This window comes from Orycteropus afer, unplaced genomic scaffold (assembly GCF_000298275.1).
Source record: "Orycteropus afer afer isolate SDZICR_OR568_19922 unplaced genomic scaffold, OryAfe1.0 scaffold00032, whole genome shotgun sequence".
Lineage (NCBI taxonomy): Eukaryota > Metazoa > Chordata > Mammalia > Tubulidentata > Orycteropodidae > Orycteropus > Orycteropus afer.
Window position 1 is genome coordinate 8,914,848 of NW_006921619.1, and position 5,363 is coordinate 8,920,210.

The window sequence follows — 5,363 nt, forward strand, 5'->3', positions numbered from 1 at the left end:
CGGACAAAGCGCTCTCTCTGCCTTCCTCTCTCTCCTTCTCAAGGCGGTGGCGGGAGGAGGAGCAGCAGCGGGCGGCGGCAGCTCACCCCGCGTGTGTCTGTGTGAGAGTTTCTACGGGCGTGTGCGCAGCCGAGAGTGAGCGAGCGAGCGCCCCCTCCCCGCCCCCCGCCGCTGCGCCCCTCGCCTCGCGCCTGCCGCGCTCCGAGCGCTCCGCGCGGCTACCCCAGCTGCTGCCCCTCGCCGGGCAGGCGGAAGCGAGTTGCGGTCCCAGCCTAGGGCTCCCGAGCGCCAGAACCCTGGGGCGGCCTCGCCGCTGAGGCCCGGTAAACGGCAGGGTGGGGAAGGGCTCGAGTGGGAGTGCGCAAGGGGGCGCGGGGAAGCGGCTGGGAGCCGCGGGCGTGGGAGGGAAAAGAACTGCTAGTGAGAGTGGAGAAGGGGTGTGCGCAAGGTGGACCGGATGTAAGTGCGCGGCTGCCAAGGAGAGCGGGGAAGGTGTGTCTACGAGGTGAGAGAAGAGGGCAGACTGGGGGACAACAACTTTGGCGGCGAGTTGGTCAGGTCTAGCTCCCTGAGCGTTCCCGGGAGCAGCGCTTGCCCCAAGACCCGCTCCCCCCTGGCTCTCCGTGGCAAACACGCGGCGAATCAGGATGCCTGTGTCCCGGGGCAGGCCTGGCCATCACAGGCTGTGCACGCCTGAGAAGCTGCACCGGGTCCTGGGCCACAGTTTCCCGACTCGTAAGGGGAAGCCAAAGGACAGAGCAGAGTCACGTCTTCTCTGCCCGAACCCCACGCGCCCGGAATCCCGCGGCGGGCAGCAGCTGGTAGTTGGCAGTTGCTCTCTATTCTGGGAAGTGCCGAAGGCGTCCCAGGCGGCCGCTGAGAAGCAAGGTGGCGGGAGAGGAGGCGACCGAGGAGCGGCAAAGGCTGCGTCTCAGGGGGACCGACGCTCGCTGCAAGGCTGCGCGGCCGGGCCAGTCTCAGAACCTGGGTGATGGGAGGCGAGGGTGTCTGGGAGCGAAGGCGCGCAGCCTGTAGAATAGTTCCCCGGGCAATTGGGAAGGGCCGGGAGAGGAAAGAGGTCCTTGCAGGCAGAGGAAACGACGTGACCGACGGAAGAAGCCGGGTTGGGGTGAGCGCAGCCTGACCTGAGGGGGTCGGGAAGGAGGCAGACCGGCTAGAGGGTGGCTTCAAGTTCCAAGGCCCGGCTGGAAGAATGGTGGGTAGGGACTGATGCCAGCCAGGAAATGAAATTACCACAGTAAAGTAAAATGTAAGAATTCAGAGGTGAAGGGGACGAAGATAACAGGCCCTGGACCTCTGGGGCCTTGAGAAAAGTGATGGCTTGGGGAAAATGTTGGGGTTTGTGAGGGCTTTGGGCCTTATGTGGGGAAGCCTCAAATGTAGGAATGGAACAGGTTCTGGCCTCCTGGCTAGGTCCTTAATCTACGTTTCTCAGCCCTTTCCTTGGACACTCGACCTGGATTTTGTGTTTCTTTGCAGGGTTTACACCTCCTTCATTCATAAGAATCACCTAGGTATCTTGCTTGTTAAAATGTAGATTCTGATTCTGTATATCTAGGGTAGAATCAAATTCTCAGAAGGGGGTTGAACCTGAATGAACCAGGTGGAAGCCCTGGTTTTTTGCAAGTACTCTCACAATCTTTATTCAAGGTTTGTAAAACATTGCTGTGTTCTACTTAGTTCTCACACGTTCCTCCCCCTCTAGCTGGGATGTTCAGCATTTCTGACCCTAAGTTTCTTCATCTATGAAAAGAAAGTAAAACAGTAATACTTCTAGGGTTGTAGTAAGAGCTACTTAAAGGATAAATGAACACTTGTGTTGAGACACCGTGGACACACACTTAATGCTTGTTTCCTCCCTCCCTCCTTGGCCCCAGAAACTCATTTTTCAGAAATGAAACTCATTTTCAGTTTTAAAATTCTTTTGAGGAAGGAGATCTCTTTAAATAATCAGTTGTCCTGAGGAAAAAATAGTATGTCCATTGTCGTTTAGATATTTGAAGTTATTTGAATTCTGACTTTTGTCTTAAATATTTACATATTTCCTCATCTCTAAAAAATGAATTAGATTTTACTGCTCTTGGGGTTGGGAATGGACTTTGCCATTATTCTCCAAGCTAATGGATAAACTGGATGTGGATGCTTCCCAACTAAACTGTAGTGGAGAAACACAAATGCTTGTGGATGAACCTCAGCAGTCTGGCAGGCAACTATCAGAATATTTATGCAAACATTCATAATGGGTATGGTCACCTTCACAGAATACTGTCCTATGTCTGTTTATTTTATTTACAGTAATACAAAGTTACATGTTCTAGAAGAGAACCAAGAGAGTGACAGGGATCATTGATCTCATTTTACTCCAGGAGTTTTGTATAACCTTTGGTTGTATAATAATTTTGTACAAGTTGAATCTTTGGTCTTACTATAAGACCTCAAACATAATATTGTTGCTGTAATGGGCGGCAAACATAATCTAAGAATTCTTGGCAGAGATGATTTCACGTGAACTCTCTTTGCCTACCTCACCAGGTCATTTTCAAACTCTTATCTGAGAAATAACTGCTATTTTACTGTAATTTGTGTCTGTCCTTCTGGTGGTTTGTAAACAGTGCTCCTGCAGAAAAAGGGTTTGAGAACATAGAAGAAAGAGCATCTATGTCATTCAGCCTAGGGTGGGAGAGGAGAGCATGATGGAAGAGGTGATGCTGGGACTGGATTTTGAAGGCTAACTAGGAATTTGTCAGGATAGCAGAAAGAACGGGAGAAGGTGTAGCATGTGCAGAAGCACAGAGACATTAAAAAAAAAAAAATGAGTTTCACGCCTGAAATCAAGTCCAAACATTGATTCAGAAATAAGTTGGAGATAGAACAGAGTAGATAATACCCATACAAAAAAAGTTTCCAGAATCAGACGTGGATCTCCAGATTGAAGAGTTTCGCTGAAGGCTCTCTGTACAATGAATAACAAAAGATCCCAGAGCAAAAGCACATCATTGTGGAATTTGGAACTCAATCAAGTTCTCAAATGTCTAAGGGGGAAAACAGGTCATATACAAAGGATTTGAAGAAAAATTGGCAATGTATTTTTCTGAAACATAAATCTAGAAGACAATAGAGCAATGCCTTCAAAACTGAGTGAAAATTGTCAGTCTAGAATTCTAAATCTTGTTAGATTATCAATTAAACAGACATGCAAGGATTCAAACATGCACCTGCTGGAAGAAAGTGCTCAGAACTTATTTGTCAAAAATATGGAAGAGGAAAACATGGGATTTGAGAAATACAGTATACAACCCAGGAGAGTATGAATAGAAGACTCAGGATACCAGCAATGCAGCCATCCCAGAAAGTGACTAGTACAGATAAGAATAAAAGGATAGATGGCTCGGGGGGGGGGGGTAGTTCAAGGGGAAAAAATTGAATTGATGCCTAGTAATTATGTTGGAGCATTTGGGAAAATATTAATTACAGGTATATGCAAAACCAGGCAAATGGAAATACAAGGAAATCATTAACTCTAGGAAAAACACATGGTCTTACAATAAAGGAGCAATGGTCATAGAGTCAACAGTGAAAATATTTGTACAGTCATAATGTACACATTGATGTACTATCCAGGTTACAGAAAGAGAACTTACAAATCAATCAGGAAAAGACAATCATTAGAACAATGGACAAAGTATATGAATAGGACACTTCACAGAAGATGAGACTCAAATAGACAACAAACTCAAATCATGAGTAACTGGGTAAATGAAATTAAAACCATTTACAATCGTGAAATTGGCAAATATTAAAAATTCTTCTGATACAAGGTATTGGCGTATGGAGCATCAGAAGCAGTCATCCACTGCTGGCAGGAGTGTACATCTGTACAATTACACTGAAAGGCAATTTGTCAATATCTAGTAAAGCTGAAGACGAACACATAGGCCCTTTGAGGTACCTGGCACTCTCCCATTCTCCTAGATATTTATTTCTTACCATCTCATCTCCATCCTCCATCCCTCTTCCTCACCCTTAGTCTCAGCTGATGATCTTGCTTTCCCTTTCACTGAGAAAACAGAAGCAATCAGAAGAGAACAGCAACAGATTCTCACCTTATCTGCCTACTTAGCTGCTTCTGTGCCCATAAATTCTGCTTTCTGTCCTATTGCTATGGGAGACTGTATGATCCCCAAGAGAGGGAAAACTGATGATCCCAGAGAAAATGAATAAATATGCATACACTTTGAGCCCCTGTAGCACAGTGGTTAAGTGCTCCACTGCTAAATGAAATGTTGATAGTTCAAACCCACCAGCTTCTCTGTGAGGGAAAAAAAATGTAACAATCTGACTGCTAAATGAAATGTTGATAGTTCAAACCCACCAGCTTCTCTGTGAGGGAAAAAAAATGTAACAATCTGCTTCGGTAAAGATGACAGCTTTGGAAACTGTATGGAGCAGTTCTACTCTGCCCTGTAAGTTTGTTATGAGTCACAATCGAGATGGCAGTGGGTTTTGGTGTTTTGGGTTTTTACCCTTTGACCTAGCAATTTCTCCTCCAAAGAAATTCTACATTTGCACAAGGAGACATGCACAAGATTATTCATTGCAGCACTATGATAGTGAAAAATTGGAAGGAACCTTTAAACATCCATAAGGAAGAAAATGGATTTTAAAGACTGTGATACACTCATACATTGAGTACTATACATCAGGTCAAAAGATATGCATGTTTATTCATTTTCTCCAAAATTATCACTTTTTCCTCTCTCTTCTGATGGAATAAATGAAATTGGTTATATGTATCAACATTAAAAACCGAAATATAATGGTTGAGTGAAAAGTTACTTTGTAGAAGGATGTATTTGTTACAATGCCTTTTATATAAAGTTTGAAGGCAAGCAAAACAATTCTTTGTGCTGATTATGGACATGTGTATGGCGTAATGGTATAAAAACATTCATGGGAATGACAAGCTCCAAATATAGGAAAATGATTACCTCTGGAGAGGGAGAAAAAAGAAAGGAGAAGGAAGGGTGCAGGTGGAATTTCAGTTCTATCTGTTTTTCTTAAACTGCCTAATAGGTATGTGGGTAATACCTTTTTTACCTCTTCAGTAACAAAATTTTTGTTACACTATTGGGAAGGGGATGATTCTCAAACCAAATGATATATCATAATCACCAGGAGAACTTTAAAAGTATAGATTACCAAAATCTACTCACTAGAATTTCCGAATCAAAATTTCCAGAGCTGAGACTCAGGAATCTACTTATTTTTAGAAAACTTTAAAAAAGAGTATTTCGAGAGTTCCGGCAAGATGGCGGATTAGGCAGAAGGAATGCACAGACCCT